This window comes from Argopecten irradians, chromosome 14 (genome assembly GCF_041381155.1).
Source record: "Argopecten irradians isolate NY chromosome 14, Ai_NY, whole genome shotgun sequence".
Taxonomy (NCBI): domain Eukaryota; kingdom Metazoa; phylum Mollusca; class Bivalvia; order Pectinida; family Pectinidae; genus Argopecten; species Argopecten irradians.
Window position 1 is genome coordinate 34,186,760 of NC_091147.1, and position 23,276 is coordinate 34,210,035.

Consider the following 23,276-nt stretch of genomic DNA (forward strand, 5'->3'; position numbering starts at 1 on the left):
CTTATGTATTACAGTCATTTTTCAACAGGCTATCGTTAAGAGTGTTTCACGGTCATTTTTCAACGGTAATTTTTCAACAGATTTGCCGTTGACCCTTTAAATATTTCAATTTTCAAAGGAACGTTCCATTTTCAACGGCATTTGGGGTCAGATTTCAACTTTGAAAATTGACCGAAGGTCAAGGTCAATTTTCACCAGGTCCAGTTTCAACGTTACACCGGAACAAAATAATATCGTGTGCTAACACAAACCATATGTTTTACGGAAAGATGATAACACATCCTGCCACTTCAGGCGCATTTTCTAGGCAAGACACCGTATATTACCACTTAATCCATGTAATTCATAACATAAAAAAAAGATTTGTATCTGTTTTACAGTGTAATCCCGTATTCGAAATAATAGTTTTGGAGCGAATTCTGCCCAAAGCTTATGCGATCGGTAATTTGAGCTCGAACATGCTTCACGGACAACGGAGAATTTACTTGCAAATCAATATTTCCTTTACTTGTTCACGTGTATAACACTTTCTTTTACTGAGGACACAGGTATACGATTTCATTGTCAAACAAAGTCGTGGTTCGTTATCGTAATGCAAATTAAATAGTAATAAGTTTTACGTGAGAAAGTAAAAGAAAAAAAATCATCCTACATAAGATAAAATATTTTTCGTCTTACACAAATAAAAACAGATTTCACCATACATTAAAAAATATTTTTTACCCTCCATTTAGTATCACCTGCCAAATCGTCATTTTTGAAGAAGTTTAATTAGTCTGTTACAACGAAAGCTTTACAGGAGAGGGGTTATTTCACAAATGAGTGATCGATGCATTTGCGAAATGAAATTAAACATATACTCACATTAATGTTACATCTTTAGTTTCCGTATATGTATACAGGGTGACCGTTTTTTCTTAATATGTATACCCCAGAGTTATACCCAACCACACCTAAACAGCTGTTGATAATCACTGAAAATCTTAAATCCGACTCGTCAGGAAATATCTAATCATGTTAGGGTGATTATTTCCCAAGATAGTCATCAACTCTCTATTAGAGTTGTCTCCCATACACCGCTTTTACGTTTGCATTGGGCAGCCGAATTTGTAAATGATCGTTAAAGATTTTATCTATCGAAAACAGGAATAGACGATTTATTCTCTTTCCTCAGTTACAATAGTTACTTACTTAATATCATTACTACCATTGAACAGTATTAGCTTCACATTTTACTTCAAGATAAAGATATTAAAATTTATTAATTGCGACCCGAAAAAAGTCCGTGGCACTGTGTCATAAATACTGTTTGCGCATACTCCAAAGGCAAAATGAATTATCTTATATTATTTTTTTGTGTTAATTACACATATATATATACACGATTAAACACCAATCATTGTTCAAATAATGAGTATTATATTTGCTCTGTCGGCGGTGGAGCAAGCTTGATTGATGTGTTCCGAATGGTTAATCATCGGTACTCGTATCAGCTTATTCTGATTCGATTCGTGAAGGGATGGACAAATTATTTGAAATGAATCCGTTACTTTTTATTCACTTATACGGATATTTCATTTTGGGAACATTTGAAGGATTTGAAAGACGGTATAGCAGCACTGTCAATGTTAATGCCGACACAACTCCAGAATACAGGTCATGTACATGAATCTATCTGCACATTGCTTTGAAACCATATTGACACGACAAAATGCATATTTATGCAATCCGGATGGCACTTCTTGTATATATACATGTAAATTCGGCTAGAAATCCGTTATTATTTCATAAATGTATCTACACAATATTTTAAAGCGACTTTGACGAGAGAAATAGTAAAATTAAAGACGGTTTAGACGAATAGTGACATGACGACGTCAAACGGTATAGCTTATAAATGTAACCCACTACCTACAAAGTCTTCTAAATTAACAAGATAAAATGCATATCCTTATTATCACTACGTTTGATAACAGGATCTGACAACATCCCATTAGGGGTCACGTCCAGATGACCTTTGGAATTGGCCAATCAAATTGTTGCTTCCAGAAGCTTGTCTTGCTACGAAATTGTTTGACAAAAATGTGTTATAATTATTTCCGTGTACGTAGGTACTCATCTCGCCCAAAGAAGACAACAAAGCTAAATGTATATGTATACTGAGATGAAATAACGTTTACAATTGATGTAGCAAGGTGTAGAAAATGCATTTAAAGTGAATTACAGGCGGAACAAAGGTTACCAGAACGTGACCCCTTATGGGATGTTGTCAGATCTTCTATTGAACGGGGTAGTATATTTTAATCAGAATGTTTATACGCTCTTAAATATCATAGGTTTTGCAGGTTAGTAGATTTTGACTCCTATATTATCCCGCAGATTGACAACTACTCCAGTCCCTCACACAACTTTTGTATACTTTGCACTTATCTTGCTGCACATGCATACCCGGTACCCCGTAAAGACACCTTTTCGCATCAATTTTATATAACGTTATGCTAGGTTGAAGAAAGCCCGGGTACCTAAAGAAAAAACGTCTGAACTATGTTCTTTGCGTCTACGTGACAACTGTTTTTCATTCCCTCCTCTCTCACACAGTTTACATACAAAAATATACTTTCATACTCCCCCTCCCACACACATCAAATTCTCCTCACATACTCTCTGCCTCTCTCTTCAAATCCTCACCCTCTCTCACACACACTCACACTGAGTAAAATATATGGCCAATATTAGGCTAGGGGATCGATCGGAGCTATGTTTACATGTTGGTACATTTCGCACCCGTGTTTGATTAAAACTAATTCAAATTCTCGGAATATATGGCAAATGTCATCGATCTTGCAAAAGATTGATATTTTTGATATATACCCATGCGTTCCAATCATTATCTTATTTTCAACCGTTTAAATGGAAAGTGGTTACATGTAAGTATATTTGGCACATTAAGAAATTGATTTGATGTTTTATTAATCCTTTACAACATCGAAATTCAATTTAATTTCATTTCTTTTTCTGTGAAATACATGGGAGCTTACTCAGCTTTCACTCTTTATACCATGAGTATGTTTACCAGACCAATTATTTGATTTACAGTGAGTTAATACCCTATCGGTAAATGACATATATGATCACTTTGGATGGCTTCCAAAACTATTTGAAAAAAACTGGGGGTTTTCCCACAATGTTAATTATTGGTACGCGTGATGTATAGAGCTATCACAGAGGACAATGAAATATTGTTTTTCACAACTATACTATCTAGTGTATTTGTCCCAATTATAAATGTCTTATAGTACAGGTGTATGGCTAAATTTAAACTAATTGTGGTACATTTTTAGGTTAAATATGAGGAAAATGAATTTCAAGCCTAATTTAACCTTTCTTTCTTGTATATCGTAGTGACATCCGGATGGCAAAAATATTTATTTTATCAAATCAAAATCGTTTCAAACCGTTATGTAAATATATCTTGTAACAGAAAAATGAATTTCACTTCGATTTTTATTTTAATGCATATGTACTAAAATCATAAGAGAAGCATAATATCACTGAAATTACATGGTATGTAAGTTTTGCGTAGACTTTTTTGTTGTAAAAAACTGTCTTGTATCCCTTGAAACCGGCTTACAATGAGTTTCTTATAATTAGATGTGCATGCGCTCAGCCAAATCAATTAACCGATCAATCGATATTATGTATAGTGCAGATAAATGTACGTCGGTGTACCGGTAGATGTGTGACTGTCGCGAGGAAATAAAACAGTTTTATAACATGCAGAAAATAAAACAACAAAACAAAACAATTATTTCTTTCACTGTCTCATAAATGCCAAGCAAACACTTTTTATCGTATATCATTGAGTTTGTCGAGACAGTGCGGGTGATTTAAGATCCCGCATCAGGATGTTTTAAATATTAAATATTGGTCAATAAAAGCGATACTTAGACAAAGGGAATGCCTATAAATCGATAGGAGTGTATTCTATAACATATAAAAATGATAGATGGACAGAATTCCAGTCATTGTTTTTTTGTAATGAGTATCGAACGATTTCCCATAAAAGCCTGTTCAATATTAATTCATAATAAATATTCCTTAACAGAGCGTTGTTTTGACAAAATGTCTACCAACAAAAAAAAAACAAAAAAAAAAATAAATAAATAAATAAACACATAGTGTCTGACTTTATTACTAAACGCACGAAAATGGTGTTTAAAACTGGCCAAAAGTCATATTTATTAGTGAACCCATTCCATATAAAATGTAATTAGTGCGTGTTAATTGTGAGTTAGAGTACCTACAGATAAATTATAAGGATAGTCAGACTTTTGATAATATTAATATATAACATACTTGTGAAGATGTTTGTATTCATTTCATTTCAAGGGATTTTTTTTTGAACGAAGTGCACTTTTTTTCAAGGAAACACGGCACTTATCGCTGCATAACATATACAGGTACCTGCTGTTTAGTTATATAAAAGGTTGCGACGCTGCTTGAGGATGGCAAAACAGGTTTGGCCACATTTCCTAACAGAGGAAGGATTTCTTAAGATTACAAGATATATATATAATCACTATTTATACACTGGTTGCTTCCTGTAAAAGATCAGTGCAAATACTACGATATGTTTTATCATTTTAAACTACATTCTTTGCAAGAGCCTACTGATATACATTTGAAGTGGTTACAAGTGTTTCGAAACTTGCAACTGCTATCCAGAAGCTTCCTTGAATACACTATGCTAAGCGTAATTAGGACTGGGTGAAAAGACACATTGTTTTTGTTCTGTTTTTTATTATGCTTTTGCATCCAAAGTTTTATACAAAGGATATCCGATATGGTAAGATACACATCAATGAACGTGTCCACATATTGTGTGGCACGAGCCTTACATATGTAACAGCAGCACTACTAAGTTTGTTAATATAAATGACCTTGACCTTCATTCAAGGTTACAAGGGCTAGAACACCAAAATATTACAACGTCTTCGTGTAAAGTTCTGGAAGGCCTAGAGACCTTTTATTGCGTATGTAGATTGCTGAGATAAAAGACTATCAAGTTTATCAATATGAATGACTGTGACCTTCATACTGAAATAAAAGGATACCATGTTTGTTCATATGCATGACCTTGACCAATTTTTGGTGAAAAGCTTATAAAATGTCCAATGACAATTTAAAGTTATATATTGTGTTTAAGTAAATGTCTTTATACTCTTTAAAGGCATAACATATCAGTGAAATGTATGGACAAATAATTTGTAAAATTTTCGAGTGGATCACCCCCTTTATCAAGAAACAAAATATTTACACAATGTAAACAAATACAATGTATATACACCATAAGGGCGCCGTAGAACAACTATTGACAACGATTCCTTCGGTCGATCGCCCACATCTTATCCCGCGTAAAACAAACTGACCCATATCTTTGTTTCGGGCAAAAATCATAAAATTAAATGTTTACTCATTTATATTTATTTATGACTGAACTTTTACACATATAAGTTAAACTACATTTGGTACAGCGGAACCCGCACGAATATTGAAATCCCCCCCCCCCCCAAGATATTTACTTTTTTAACATTAATTATATTTCACCCCCAGTCAAGGCCAAATTTGTTTGGTTTACGTATTAATATAGATAAGTACACTGCTGAATTATCTCCCCTTGTATTGAATTTAAAGTCAATGAAGATATGGCTTCTTATATAATAACATTAATTTGAATGAATATTTTGTGACATTTTACTCTAGAGGGTTATTTGTCTTACACCAGAGTTCTGTCCGTTGGGAGACATTCTTACAATTACAGATGAATTAAGTGATTCTTTAAGATTTATACAATAAAAACAATTTCAAGCATGCTTTTAACTGGCCTTGCATTTCTTCCGTATGTTCATGACATCAAATTGTATTCCTCACTATCTAAAGATGATTAATTCTTCAGTAGTCTCTTGACAAGCTCGGAAATTACTGCAATATATCACTCTACATCGCAATAACTTATTCTTAATATCGCAATATTATTAAGTCTGTCAATACCCAGCGCCATCCACTAGTCTACGGTAAATAATTAAAAAGAAAACAAGTCCTTAAAAAGACCACATTGCTTGTCTCAATGATTTGTTGTGATTTGCTTGTCCTACAAGAAGGATATCATTTGTGATCTTATAATATTTTATTATTGGTTTTTTTTTCTGGACGCCGCTAATATATGGCATTGATTAAAGCATCAGATGTTCTGTCCCTGGTTGAGACAAACCATTTTCTGTACAAAAATAGTAGTATCCGCTTCTGCCTTGTGCTCTGCATAATGAAAGTGGGACGACTGGTTTACTGTCCGTGCCATATGACTAGAAGAACTGCGCGGTCTTTGATGGAATAATGAAGTGATAGAACACCTTAAAATGGACAAGTGGTCCGCTATTATAAAGACACAAAGCTCGAATTTACTGCAATCATGGAATTTACTGGAAGCATATATAGACACTCACACACACTATGCATTGCATGCAGTGAGGCTGCCGTTGACTAAAGTTGTTAACAGCACATTAAAACTAATCGACATTTTTTGTCTTTACCTTGAGCAAATGACGTTCATGATCAGCCTTTTTTGTTATGTAAAAAACTCTGTTGCGTATTATAGCATGTACTTGTGCAAATGAAGAACACACTGTTAATTCAACTGTAAAAAATATTTCTTAGTTTGATTATATTAAGAACTGCAAAGGACACAATATACGCAATTCCATATTCTGGGTTTTTCCCATTACAGATTAAAAAGTTTGATTATATTAAGAACTGCAAAGGACACAATGTACGCAATTCCATATTCCAGTTTTTTTCCCATTACAGATTAAAAAGTTTGATTATATTAAGAACTGCAAAGGACACAATGTACGCAATTCCATATTCCGTTTTTTCCCCATTACAGATTTAAAAGTTAAGTTTGATTATATTAAGAATTGCAAAGGACACAATGTACGCAATTCCATATTCCAGTTTTTTTCCCATTACAAATTTAAAAGTTTGATTATATTAAGAACTGCAAAGGACACAATATACGCAATTCCATATTCGGGTTTTTTCCCATTACAGGTAAAAAGTTTGATTATATTAAGAACTGCAAAAGACACAATGTACGCAATTACATATTCCGTTTTTCCCCATTACAGATTAAAAAGTAGATAACATATTTTTATCCTTCAACTGACCAATAACTACTACCGAATAAACATTATCGTCAATATGAAATTCTTTATCCGTCAATACGAAATACTTACTTAATACAAACTGTTTTTCATCAATACGATTCACGTGAATTTGTGTCACCTGACGTCATTCTTTCACTTGACCCCAAACTAACCTTCAAGTAACGTGATTCAGTCTCGTCAAAACGTATTGGTGATTTACGGCGGAAAAATGATATTGAATCTACAAGGTTCAGCCCTAGCTACGACCCTGAATTTGTTTCAGATTGTATTTTGTCCTGGAATTTATCCTCCTTGTACTGTGCCGCTCTGTTTCTACGTGTAATCAATTCAGAATTACACGGTTTTATCAATTTTCCTTACATATCACACAGTTTAAATTCTGAAAACAGAAGCACAAATGCGTGACAATACATGAGCCTCGCACAAATCAAGCCATACATGTACTACATCTTCGACATTCCATTGGTTACTACAGTGATAGTAACCCCTGGAATATCGAGGATGGTAATAACACATAAACAAACAAGATGTGTTTTGATAATAGCAATTCCCTGTAAAGGAGCAAATAAAAACAAAATATCTAGAAAAGTCGTCTTTTCTTAGTCTGTAATAGTTCCTTTCCAACATTAATATAAGCGGGCTCTAGATCTGTTGTCTGTTTATCTCCGTTCGATGCAAGGATGATTATAGAAAGGTGACAAATGTAAAATGCGACAGTATCATCTCCCATCGCACAATATCAATAAAACCCGATCCGATATTTTTCCGAATGGATAATTTGTGTAGATTCAATGGGTATTTTGTGGGTTGTTTTTCTGTTTATTACTAAAGCGAAAGTGACAGAAATCGAATCGGCCCAATCCATTACAGAATAATGTACCTTTTATCCTTAAAACTGTCAAAATTGAAGGCGGGGTCGGTAAACCATTCGTGTGTGTTTCTGCTCGAGACAGACCATTAAAGTTTACCGCGGTGTAGATTACGGATATGCTCGGTTTTATGTTTAGAAGTTTTTAACTTCCGTTTGGGAATTGCGCATGCGGAGACACATTGACGGATCTGTCCTATCTACAAACCGAGTGGAGACGTCGTCAAGTGTCCAATAGACAACCATTTTGACGCAATAAACCAACGAGCGTGTGTACAAACACTATCAGCGCGAGTCTAGCACGTGGTACTTAAACACCACCAGGTGGCGATAAGATCGCATTTGATGGTCCGTCTGAAGCGCTCTCTTGTATTGTTTTTAATACCCTAATTGATTTCACGAATAAATGTGTGAAACACTAAAATGTTTGTTTTAATTCTCAACAGCTGACAATTTAAAAATGTTGAATGTTATTGTAAACTACCTATTAATAGATCAAAAGGCAAGTACAGGCGTTAAATTTATTAGATTGTACTTCATGATTTTATTTCCATTAAAAGAAATAAATTTCTATTCTCTGCGACGATAAGAGGTAAATATATCTTCGACGTAGAAAAAAAAAACTACCTGCATAAACTTTATCTGTTTGACATCGATTGCGAAACAAGTTATAGGCCTACAACTTATACAAATCACTTTCGATGGCTCGGATGTGTAAGCAAGCAAGTGGGAGAAAATTGGAGTACTCGGAGAAAACCAACGTGACCGAACATATGACCCCTGACCTTTTAACATCCGTGCAAGCGATCGAACTTCGGCTGGCTAGGTGAAAGGCGAGTGCCTTACCCCTCAAACATTAGGTCAGTTGAGTCTTATGCTCGCAAAATTTATATTATCTAGTAAAACAAAGTTCAATGCCCAACAAAGAGTAAATAACAGTAATTAACGTCATGTGTCACGTGACACAAACATTTTGAAAATCTGCAAATAAAGCAATAAGATATTAAAAATTAGACCCTTCCTGCAGTACAAGCAACGCAAAAAAAAACCCAGTGCAGTAAGGAATTAGTATCTTTCAAGCACTACTAGAATCTTTCTAATTTATTCCGTTACAAACGTAGAATATTGGAGAGATATTGAGAAATACAATTGTGAACCCAATGGGAAAATGATTAATGCAAAACCGACTAAACACAAGCTTGAATTAGTTTTATTTCAAAGTTCTTACAAGACCAATTTAAAGTTTTTCTAAACTTAAATTTTTCCCAGCGGACAGAACTGTGGTGTAGTAGAAATAACCCGCAAGCATACGTCACAAAGTATCAATTGAAATTAATGTTATTTTCAAGAAACCAATAGTTTATTGGCTTTTAATTCGATACAAGGGGATGCAATTCAGCAGTGTACCTATACATATAAGTTTAACCAGACCAATTTGACCTTGACCTGAGGTGAAATACAATAAATGTTCGCAGAGGAAATATCTTGATAAAAAATCTTTAGTGCTTGTGCGGGTTCTACTACCAAATCTAGTTTAACTTACATGTGTAAAAATTCGCCACGTCCTGACGACATTCTGCATCAGTCGTAAATAAATATTAATGGGACAACATTTACTTTTGTGAATTTTGCCTGAAACAAAGATATGGGTGAAGTTTGTTTTACACGGGATAAGATGTGGGCGATCGACCGAAGGAATCATTGTTCATAGTTGGTCTACGGTGCCCTTATTGTGAACGTATTTGTTTTCATTATGTAAATGCTCTAAATTGTGACCGTTTTCAACATGTACGTTTATTTTGTTTCTTGATAAAGGGGCAGATCGTCTCGAAAATTTGGCAAATTATATGCCATTGATATATTATGCTTTATTTCGGGTCACTGAATTATCCCATAGAAAGAGCGGAGAAGAACTTTAATTAAACACAATGTATAATAAGATAAAATAAGTGCCGTTGGACAATCTAATAGGCTTTATGTTCAAGGTACTCATTTTAATAAACGTGTCAGCTCCTTATCTCAACATGCTACAGGTGGAAATCAAGTCTCTAGAACTTTTCGAATTTGACAAGAAATAGTTTAAAGATTTAGGATGGCCATTTCGTCTCGAATATTTGTCAAATTCTTTGTATGTATTGTTAATACTGCTACTTACGACCTTATATCTATATGTATTTCTTAATACATGTCTACATGATATGTAATATGTGTCAAGCAAACATTTGTTTGTTGAGATTCTATACTTAATTGGCATACTGTAACCATCGCTATCATTCAATTGAAATTATATATTAATGTTATGAATTATATGGGTCAAAGAAGTCATACCAACGGTTATATTCTAGATATCACTGGATCCAGGCGATCTGTCACTTTGTCAAGACACTAAAAGAGCAAATGAAATTACGTACAATGACGGTTATCAATGTTCACATAACAGTGAACATTAAACATGTTAATGATTTATACTATTCATATCTCGGCTATAAAAATGGACTTTTCCTCTCGTTTTTCCCTTTATATAATTGACATTTCGTTTTCTATTATCATTTCCCATGGCAAATCTACACTTATCTTATCAGGTATACTTAACAGTATTTTGAATTGAAAACTAATAAGCTTTTGTCTCATTATCAATTTTTTTGAACACCTGCTGTCCTAAAAGGTCGGTGAGCTTGTAACCGACCTGTAACCTTCGGAATAAAAGATGGTCACTATGAAAAACGCCGAAGCCAACCACTGGACCATAACAAGTATATATGGTCACCGGTCACAGTGGATGAGTCGAGATATAAATAAATTAAGCAAATATATAACGTATGTCCTTCGCAGTCTTGACAATCGATAGCATCTATTGTCAATATCTATGAACAGGGTTGATTTTATGTTTTGCTGGACTGAACACATTGTCTTCATATACAGGCTTTAGAGCACTAACTGGACTGTTTAAACTAAACAGAAGAAACAAAAAACCAGAACTTTTATAGAGAATACAAACAACGAGATTTGCGTTAAACATGTAATGTTACGTTATTGGGTAAACAAAATTATAACGCAACAACTTGATATGCTAGGGCACCCCCAATGCATGATACACACTAATCCATGTAAGAAAATATGACAAACAATGCATTAAACGATAAAATTTCGTTTACGCAGTGACGTTATATGTTTAACGCAATTTCAGAATTTCAAAAACTGTGATTTTTTTACTATAAAGAATACAATCAACATATTTGATTTAAATATTTTATTTCTGAAAATGGCGCGCTATCGTAATTGTAACAGAACGCCGAAATACGGAAAACACTCTATCATGTGTGAATATTAAGGATATTGATCACAAAAATATCGTAAAATCCTTGGTTTACCTACATTTAGTGACCTTTCTTATCCTTCATATCCACATATGGACGAGTCTTATAATACATGTCTTGATTAAAAGATAATTTAAAAACCACAGTCCACATACATGGTTTTGATGATTTTTCTTGTATTTATTTTAGACATATTTACTAAATGTAAGTCTTAGTATACTTAGCTCCATATACATTTATGTGGTGTCCTGCGTGTGTGAAGTGTAAGATGCGTGTTTTGGGAGACTGTGGTATGTTCGCGTTGTGTCTTCTTGTATAGTAGAACTCTTACCTTATTTATCGTGCTATATTACTGCAGCATGCCACCGAGGACACCAATCAATATATTCCACCCTATTATATGATATTGGCAACTGGCAAACCAGTCGTCCCATTCACTTTATGGTGAGTGCTAAGCAGTCCATCAATTTTGTGTGTCTCGGCCAGAAGACAGAACCCAGAGCCTACTTCACTTGAACGAACGCTAAATCGAAGATCGGTTGTGAGGTGGTGTCGAGGAGACATAAGGAAAAAAATAAGTTAGGAAGAAAAAATGATAAAGGCAGCAGGTACATATCTTGCGCCTTACCTGCAGGGCTTGATAATAAATTAAGGGGATAAGCATGTAATTATATATATGAACACAATGGCTGATTTTGGAATTTCTTTAACTCTTTTGGATTTCGACGACGGCGTGTGGTCTATGTTTCTATGTTGTTCAGAGGATTGCCACATGTCACGCGCTCATGAATGGGTACAATATAAGAGACCGTGATGATCCAAACAGCCCAGCACACAGCGTAAGGGACAGTACCGTAGTCTGCTTCACGAGCATCAATATCCAGCACACCACGCGCCGTCACTAGGCAAGCACGTGGCGACCGTGGTTCTATGGTGACACGCTTGATTGATATGAAACTGATCATATCACGTGCGTGATACTGATACCAGAATATCTAAGGGGCGTGGCTTATCAACATCGGTCAGCTGTCTATCGCCGAGTTGTGATATATTGTACTAATTATTGCCGTCAGGAGAACGCATGCTTTCTCAACGATGTGCATTTCAATGTAAAGTAAATGCACGTGAGTTCTTCAGGATATAGTTTCATTAATTTACTTTTATCTTAAGAGACGAACAAGTTCATAAACGAAGATATATACTTTGTGTTTTGGAGTAGATTACAATTTGAATGGTTGTTAAGAAAAAACGTGCTTTCACTTTGTGCGAATGTTTTAGACTTAGTGAACGATTTCTTGGATATCTTATTGTATCTTGGAACTTTTATTCTATGAAAAGGTATGTAAACTTTATCATTTTTATATACTTAATAATATTTCATTCATTCTCTTTCAAAAGTTTCAACTTGAGTGTTTTTGCTTATTTTCATGGCAAAGATATTTACTATCCAAACTTCTTGACTTTAATCGTGTGTATATTTATAACCGCAATAATGTATGTTTTTAGAAGTTAGGTGCCTAACCTTTCAACTCTGTTGAGTTTGTTTTTTTTCTCTCGGAAATACAACCGATTTATTATCTGGAAAAGATAGGAAATTAAATGTAACGAATCGCGCCAACGGCATTTAAACGATAACTGTCACGGGAAGTTAAAATATCTACAACTTTCAAGCTTTTACTATCATTAATAATTCATTGGACATGGACTTGCGAACTCGACAGAAAACATTTTACTGCAGCAAATTAGCTTGTGTTATACCTCTCATACGCATAACTTATAATCCAATACCCAATATATAACGTATACTGAGGGAAATGTTCCTGAATTATTCAGTGTGCTAGCAATGCAAGTATACTAAACAGCGAGGACGTAAGACGCCAAATGTTCATTTTAGAACATAAACAAAAACGCTTGTCAATTGCGAAAGTGCCGACTACATTACATCGCATTACGAAACACCCATACGCTCAGTTGCGAACCGTTTATTTGAGAGATGCTTCGCTTTTAGGTCCTCTCATGCCCTGAAAACACAGTAAATCAAATATAGCAATATGACTTACGTTATAATACGCTACTGAGTCTCGGCCGATGCTTTCGTAAGAACAGTATATCTAAGTTCATGGCGACCGCTTTGTCATGTTATGTTCTTTTAATAGCGACATTTCCAAGTTTTAGAAAATGGTAAAATTAATTTTGTTATCGATTATTAAACTGAAATACAGGAACAAACTTAAAACTGTTATGTTGTATGACATTTATGGTTTACGTAATTACTTGTAGTCCTGGAACAAGAGTTTTACTGCTGTCGTAACTATTAGCTAGTTATAACGAATGTCAAACCACGAATTTTATACCGGTTATCGATCTTTTATTACTGTTCATTTAAAAACGGATTTTATGATTTTTCTTTTAATGTTTGAAAGCGAAAATGATTCGCTGCACTTGTCTCTAAATAGGATTTAATGTAACAGGAGGAAAAGGATGGTGTTATTATTTGTCTTTAAACTCGTATTATTCACAAAATTGACTGACGCGTCGTATTAAACTTGTCGACTATCGTAACAAGGCTGTCATAGATGTAATGAGAAAATGGAAAGAAAAAAAACTAGTCGAAGTAAGCTGAGTCGTGTATTGTTAATTGCCGAGAGAATCGTGTGACACTAATAAAATCCTGGCAGTTCATGTGTACCTGTTGATAAACTGAGTAAAATTACTAGTACTGTATAGGTGTTATAATCGTGGTGGTCTTTTTTTCGCGGATCCATCCATATTCGTGAAGTTTAAAACATGTACTTCGCGAAGTATATAAGCGTGGTTTTCACATATTATAGCTTGTCGTCTAAATGACGCTTTCAAATGCTGCTAAGATAATTCGTGAAAATAATCACCCGCGAATAATGGCAATATAGTAAATCGCGAAATGTTACATCCGCAAAATTTAACAACTATGCAGTAACGTAAAGGAAAAGGTTTAAGATTATTTCCGTTAATGTCAAAGTAAATTACACCAAAGAAGCATAAAAAAGACAATATCTCACTAACCCATCGCGTTTATATCATTTTCCCTTGAACCTTTTGACCCTGAACATATGTTGCGACATCGAGCCCATAATTCTCCACTTATTCTTTGGCATTAGACTTACATTTGATAAATCGCATATGTACTGCATTATGCATTGCTATATTTGCATTGGTGTCTTTCGTTATATACAATTGACTTGATTTGTTAGTGACTGATGATGGCGAGCAGCTTTGATTTCTTTGTTCTTAGCAAAAGCTTAATTACTTTCGTCGTGATTTTGTTATCAACTGCGCATCCATTGTGTTTTCGTCACAAAGTTACCAATGTCGCAAAATGATTGTATCGTCGTATTTACATGACCAATGTGACAAAGTTGAAATAATCGTGTTTTCCTAACCAACGATACGTTACATTTAAAATTTCATTGTGGTTTTATTACTTAACTGACATTGCACAGGGACTGAAAATGTACTTGTATTGCAGTTAACATCAATGTTGACCCACCAGAGGGTTCCTAGGCCCCCTTAAGCCTCTAAAACGATCTATGGACACTAGTGGGTCCACATTGATATTAACTTACGTTGTAACTCTCAGAACACTGTTTAACATTACACATCTGTCACTATGAACATTGCACGACTATCAGACGGCACCTGCAGACAGATTAGACAAGGTTAAGTCATATAGATACGGACCACGCCGATAATATCCATTCTGCCACGAGTTTTAGGGTGTATATGAACCTTCCAGTAGATTCTAAAAGTTTCTCTATGCGGGCTCGATTTCTTGCCGATACGATGGATTTCGCGACTAATGTTTAAAATGGAAAAGTACGGCGAACCTCGCCGTTGACCTTATGTAGTGATGATGCTGGTTCGATTTTTTGCGCTTTCTGGCTTGTGGGGAGTCATTTTAAAAGCCAGCTGACCTGTCGCTAAAAGTCACTAGGAAGTTAATAATATACTGTAAACCAACATGTTTTTTTTCGTGTGGTTATTTTTCACGCATTCCGCGGTTGGTTAAAAACCTCGAAAACAAATCGCCGCGAAAAAAAATCTTTGTATAAATTTATTATTCCTTCTTTGCATATTACAGAGTTTGCTCCCTTGTGGGTAGGTATTGATTGTGACGTCAGGTGTTTGCGAGCATAGCGTCATACTTTTCGCAAAAAAAAAAGTGGGTTTCGCTAACAAAATAATGATCTCACAATAGATACCTACCCGCAAGGGAGGTAATTTTATAATGTACAAAGACGGAATAATTATTGGATTTCAAATCGCAATATTAAGTTGTCGCGAAAATAAGCTGATTTACAGTAATTGTGGTGTATGGCTTCAGGCAGTAGTGGACTTATACATGTCCCAGTGACGGTGAACATCTAGGTAAGGAGTTCGAAACCCATATGTGGTAGTTGCGAGGTACAGACCGTTAGTCTGTATTTATACATATAGGCGCTCCGGCTGTGTAAACTTGGCACGTCCTTGATTGACGCAGGACGTTCAACGATATCAAAACAAGCCAGAATAACAACATCCTCGATTATTCCAAGGTCTCTTATCACAGTCATTATATCCGATTTTGTAAACTTGGCACGTCTTAGGAAATAACAACACCCTCGATACTCTAGGGGTTACTATCGTTGTCGTTATATCCGAATTTGTAAACTTGGCATGGCATTGAACATAACAACACTCTCGATACTCCAGGGGTAAATATCACTGTCGTTATATCTGAATTTGTAACCTTTTTGAATGACAGGACGTTTAAAACCAGCCAAATTAATATCACCCTCGATACTCAAGGGGTTTCTATCACTATCTGCATATAATAGAAATACAGTGATAGTTATCCCTGGAATATCGAGGATGGAATAACAAGTCAAATAGCAGTAAGTTAAGAACCAAACCATGGTGTATAAAATGTCTTGCCACCATTAGGTATACGTACATTGCCAAAGCCACTTTGATAATGCAAATCTTCCGACCGACCGTTCGCTATTAGGGACTGTCTCGCCAGTACAAACAGTTAGTCCCGTGGGCTCCTATAAATAAAACAAACATTAGCAGAATGAGAATCTAGGCATTCGTCGGTGTATTCCCACAGTCTTGCTCTCTCATATACACATGGCGTCGGTCAACATAGAAGCTGTTATTACGTGAACATATCTACATGTTCACGCGTCTATAATTGTTATGTTAAATAGTATATTTATTTGCGTGTGACCGCCCTACTCGTGTAATGCTGTACCACAACCATGTCTGTTTCGCTCTAGTTTAAAGTTACCGTACAAATACATACGTACGTCCTTGTAAGTCATCACATCTGGATTTTATATAGTTATGTAACCTTGGCCCAAACTTCTAAAGTCTCGGCTGTTGACAGCTGATGCAAGTAATGTGGCAAGTAATACAAACGCATACCATCCTTTTTCACACGTGCACTAAAACTTGTGTGTGAGCAGTCATCTATACACCGCGCCAGAACGACACATAGCATGCATTTCTAGACGTTACTGTATTTCTCGTGAAGAATGGTGTTTTTAAGAAAAACTATACTCACGTGAAGCATTGTTTACACACATCTGCTTTCATACTTTTCCATTCCGTTATCTTCAGCGTCACATGTACTTTCTCTATGAATCATTGTTCTAAAGAAAACAAATTTCACATTTGAAAAAATCTTTCATTCCAATTCGAATTCATCCTCTCTCAAATTCTTTCATTGCATTCTGTTTTTCTCAATTTATTTACACAAATGTTTGAATATCATTCAAATATAATTGACCTACATACAGAACATTGCAGTAGAGAATTATTGACAACATCATTACATTAATAATTTTCTCAGAGTAATTGCATTATACACAAATTAATTCAGCAGATTTGATTACATTTGATGATATAATATTTATATTTTCAATAGTTTGTACCGTGTAAAAATTTAGCGGGGAACTTAGAAAAAATGAAAAATGTCGTGCCACGATCAATTAGTGCAATACAAAAGTACTTATTTTGCTAAAATGACGTACATAAATCGTATTTAGTGCAATCGTAATGCCAAAATAGATTACGTTCACAGGACATTATACTATATAGTTAATAGAAAGTTTCCAGCATAACCCTCATTAATTCTCGATACTTCAGAGCTTACTATCACCGTCTTTGTGGATATATAGATGACACAAAAAGTAACCACTTGGAACATCGATAATGGTTTCCATGATGATTTAACAATTATGGATAGATATTATCTATTATGGCCTAGTTGAGAGGGCAATTTTGCCCCATAGTATTGTCTTGGGATGGAATACTGCTCGAGCCGAAGGTTCTCGAGACAATACTATGAGGCAATAATCCCCTGTCAACCATGCCATAATTGGTTTAGTACATGTACATCACCCTCACATGTGTGTGAACCCCTTTTTGTTTTTCATCATAACAGAAACACTTTAGGGACACGTAATGATAATGTTAACATCAAAATATTGACTGCTCAATGGTATTCTATAGCTAAATTACTGGCACTAGAAGTGCTTAATAAAATGTGCATTACAGTATATAATGTTACCACGTATTGTTTGTGTGTATAACGCACCATATCTTTAGTTTGTTTTGGTTTATTATAGGAACGTCTTATTAACAACCAGGATTATCTAATTTCAATTTCCCACACGTACAAAGTGTTGTAGTGCCTATGTTTTCGAAGTCTGCGGTATTCTGTATTTGCATATTACAGAGTTATCTGCTCTTGCAGGTTAGTATTTATTGAGACGTCATGTGTTTGCGAGCGCAACGTCATACTTTTTGGAGAAAACGACGTGAATTGCGCTCACAAAATAATGACGTAACAAACGATACCGACCCGCAAATGAGCTAACTCTGTGATATGCAAAGACGGAATATTTGCATTACCCTCAGCCACTGGCGTTACAGTGGGTAGTAGATAAATAGTAACTGAAAAACACGATTTTATGAAAATTATTCCCAAAAAATCAGAAACATGTGATACTGGACAATTGAAAATGTGGCGGAATTTAAAACCACTTTACCAATTGGTTATTTAAGACGTCCCCAATTGTGTCCGGATTGGGTGCGCTGTTCGGTGTCTTTTGGCAGTATGGTTCAGTGAGGTTGCACTATAGAATTGGCAAGGGTTCTATAAATAGTAAAGCCTGCACAGCATACAAACTGTAAACATGAACTTCAGTGCTAGTTCAGCCCTCTTGACCTCAATTATTCATATAATGACCTCGATATCCACTCCTGAATCCTCTCAGGAGAAAGAAACCTGATCAACCGCAGGCCAGCAGAAACTTTCTTTAAAGATTGCGGAGAGGGACGCTCATCGTGAAAGACACAAAAGCAACCACATTGTACCATTATGCAATTCTTTTGATCAAACGACCGAAATAATTGCTCATCCGTTCAAGGACACAGAACCTTCAGTTTGGCTATGACATAGTCCAGGAGTAAATATTACGGCAATGATAGTAACCCCTGAATTATTGAGGAAGACATAATGGTAATCATGACCCATCCACTCACCCCGTGTTACGGTAAATCAGATCATTGTACTTGGCGCTTAAAAGGATTTAAAAGGCGTCAGTTTAATGGGTTTTAACACATCATCAATTAAAATGTTTCAATTCTTGAAATTAATTTGGCCTTTCTGTCGGTGTTTTTACCAAGAAATCACTTTAATGCATCAAATGCCAATTGAACCTTTTAACTGCGCCAAAAACTACCAAAGAGAATTCAATTATTAAAACACATAAACGAAACAGACTTCCGATTTGCCAAAACCATGAGAATTTGAAAAAGCCTTTCGGCTGAGCACTTTGAGAAATCAGAAAAAATGTGAGGAAACTGGGAGAGCAAATCATGCATTTTGTCAGAATCCTTTCAATGTTTTAGTTCTAGCATCAGGCAACAATTAAAGTTAATGTCAACTACAATTAGCGATACCCTACTCGTTCGTTTCATATGTGAAGTTAATGCGCCTCAAGGATCGCCTTGACACAAATCAAATTTTACATCATCGATGAATTGCATCTGAACTGTTTAAAAACACCGCGTGTGTTTGTGATTTTAGAAAACCGCCATATTTGGAGTTGCAAAGACATTATACAGTCGTGAGGTGACACAGCGTACCAAAACACGGTGCTTTTATCGTGCAGACATCGTCCGCATATCGTACGGGCATAATGTGCTCAGTTGTGCGGTGTGCGATTCACATTTGCGCGACTCCTATGACACGCCATACATTTTTAAACGTTGCAATCAGAGTTAAGAAATATTGCGGAATCATCAGCTGTCAGATTGTCTTAACGTACTGACAAATTATTACTAAAGAGTAAAGAAAACTGCCGGTACTTCGTAAATATTCTGTCATTTCAAATACTGTGAAATCATTTATTTTCGTTGGGCTCGATTTTCGTGGATTATACAATTTTACAATTTCGTTGGCACTGAACTTCGTGGAGAAGACCTTACACATTACTGGTAAAATCACACAGTCGACAATGTCATCTGTACTGTGTGGTAGACTTCATGCAGTAAGCCAGTAATGATCCTTTGAACACATAAACTTTATTTTGTATACATTCATTAAAATCTTCGTGGAGATGTGAATTCGTTGATTTTGGTCAAAAAACGAAATCCACGAAAATTATATCCCCCGAAAATCAATAAGTTTACAGTAATATATAGTTTTCATTTTTTAGTATTTATTTCTTTGGATACTGAAACATGGGTACATGTAGCTACACACGAGTTTGTAAATTTATAAAGGTAGACGCTCATCAGTCATAGGTTATTGAAATATCACAAAAGCATCTTACAGTGCTCTTACCAAACTGCAATTTAAAGCAATATGAATACATTGACGCTGTGATTGTCTGATAAATATAGCCTCCTTACATATACGCCGTTTCATGATTGCAAATTTCAAACGTGTGAAACATGAAACAAAAAAAAGATAATATTTCCACATTTTACATTAGTGTTGCAATTCTTGTGAAATTGGTAGAGTGAAAACATAATCAATCGTATTTATTACAAACTCTGTAAGTCATAAACGTAGCAATCTTATTAGTGCTTTTTTACTTCACAGGGAAGAGGTGCAATTATTACCGCTGTACTCATTAGATTATCTGATAGTTTCTCTGCACCTACTTATCAGTCAGTGAAACATTATGTAACACAACTGATCTGATTGTATCGACTTGTCTCCATTAAATCTAGTCAGCTTCACTGGGTTATTAAAGCGAATTTGAAATGCGCAGACGGATCGGATGTTTTTCCCCTGACGTTACCATTGCAAGATTCAAACTCTCAAATCAAATTCCTTTTCTATGTTTATCGTTTTAGTGATCAAATTGGTATCAGTTTTAACTCGGATAACCTTTTTTTTCACTGACGTCCACGTTGCATAATTTGAAATCTCAGTTACCCTTATTTTCTTATTTCCGTCGTTTATAGTGCTTATTTTTTCCTTTTCTGTATCGGTTTCACCACGGTTAACCTTATTTTTTCACTGACGTCCACGTTGCAAGATCTGAATTATCAAATCCCCTTTATTTTCTTATTTCCGTCGTTTTTAGTCCCTGATTTTTCCTTTGCAAGATTTTCTAGTGCTCAATTCTGTATCGGTTTCACCTCGGATAACCTTAATTTTTCACTGAAGTCCACTCTGCAAGATTTGAACACTCAGATCCCCTTTATTTTCTTATTTCCGCCATTTTGAGTCCCTATTTTTTTCTGTTCTGTATCAGTTCCACCCTTAACATTCTTGTTCCAACAGTATCTCTCAATACTTTCATGACACAGTTCAGAAACAAATATTGCGGATTGGTTTTATGACCAGCTACTTCTGTGTTTTTATGTTTGTGATGTCAATTGGATATATTGATTCTCTTGGGTACTCGAAAGAAAAATAGTTAAGCCATTGTTTAGGGAAGTGACAAGTGACATCCATCTGTACAGCATTTTACGTTCCAAACCGAAATATGGGATACACTAGATTCTTTCTTTATCAATGTTTGTCATGCTTTAACATATCAGACTTGCTTTCCAACCGATTCAATTTAACTGACGCTTGATAAGAAGTGCGACTAATGGTTATCTTCGATACTCCAGGGGTTACTATCAGTACCGTAATATCAATCCATTAACTATCTCATAGTGAAACTGGAAATAGTTCTGGAGAACAAAACTGATCAATCTGTTTTGTCTTCCCTTGCTTTGAAGATTACAGAGAAAACGCGCCCAAGGGCAAAGCCACAAGTCATCCAAAGATTTCTGTTATACGGTTTCTTTAATGTACATCAAAGGATAAAATTACCTGTGTCTTATATTGCTTCTTAACTATCAGATATCGATGGTCTGATAGTATGCAATACAAAATTGTCCCAAGTTCTTCGTTTATTGCGGACGATATTCAATGTATCTTTTAAACAATTGACCAAATGCAAGCGTGTAGGTATTCGAAGGCCTCGGAGCTGTGAAGTTGTGAAAAGATCACATATTTTATTTGTGTGTTGAAAGTATATCAACAAAAGTACGATTCCTGATATATACACTAAAATAATTTCTCAAATTTTTGCTGTTCCGTAACTTCATATATATCATTGTTACTCCTGTATCTAAAGCACCCTCTTTCATCGCATACGTAGAATATGGCTTACTTACATAGGTCCATATCCCTCCATAGAGCCGTCGATAATACGCCGCCCTCGCCGCTATCTGAGCTTCTTTCTTTACTCCGAACCAGTTTGTTTCCTGCCTGTTTGAATTTCCGTGCCACATCACTAGCTATTTCCGACCAATCTATATATGACCTGATGCTTTTTGCCTTTACTGTGCCGATAAGAAGATCTATAACTATGTCATAACCACCACCTCCAACACCTCCTAAATCCACTCGGAACGTCTCGGATATAACTGTCGTATATTGACCTCGGATATGACATACAATGTAAGAGCATCCATTTTGAAACCAAAGGACTACTTTCGTAACAACTGGTTGTAATCGAGGACACTTATCATCGAAGAGCGTCCGGTCATTGATGCTGTGTGTTGTCCGTCTCGAAGTAAAAAGGGTTATAATTCGTCTATAAGAGTTAAACTTTTTAGTAACTATTCATTTTCTTATGAGCATTTAGGGCGTAATTATGTTTTCCGGCAAAGAAAATGTTTATTCTTACATCAATCATATCCAAGGTTATGTTTTACATCCGAGGAGTTCCGATTGTTCTATCAGCTCATATCGTAAAGAAAATGACGTGGAAGTTTATAATGTCGCATTTGATTGGTCAATACCGCCGTTTATAATTTCTCAGAGATAAAGTCCATCAACAAAAGTTGAAATAAAATTAAAAAAGATTTAATAACAAGGATTAGCTTGCATATATGTAAATGTTATATAAAATATATCAAAGTTAATTCTTAACACAATCGTATATTCATAAATGAACTTAGTTTAGGGGTCGCAGTGGCCGAGTGGTTAAGATGCCAATATTATAATTGGCATAGCATATTACCAGATGCCCTCCACCTATATTACATATTACCAGAAGCCCTACACCTATTGGCCGCGAGTTCGAATCCCAAGTTGGGCAGTTGCCGGATACCGACCGCTGGTCGGTGGATTTCTCCGGGTACTCCAGCTTTCTCTCTCCAACAAATCCGGCCAGTCCTTGAATGACTCTGGCTGTTAATAGGACGTTTAACTAATAAAACTTAGATAAAAGCATATTGATGACACATTTACGGAATGAAATCAAAGTCATAGCCAATGTCTTTGAAACTTATGAAGTTTACCATATATGTTTACCATATATATATACA

At 35.4% G+C, this 23,276-nt stretch overlaps 1 protein-coding gene across 1 annotated transcript in view; it reads left to right on the top strand.

Moving 5' to 3' along the window:
- The first annotated feature begins 12,295 nt into the window (after nt 1–12,295).
- LOC138307409 (uncharacterized) overlaps nt 12,296–23,276 on the top strand; it is a 130,186-nt gene continuing 119,205 nt past the window's right edge. Inside the window, exon 1 of the mRNA XM_069248149.1 lies at nt 12,296–12,746. The gene's annotated coding sequence lies outside the window, so the exon portion shown is untranslated. The remainder of the gene's footprint in view (nt 12,747–23,276) is intronic.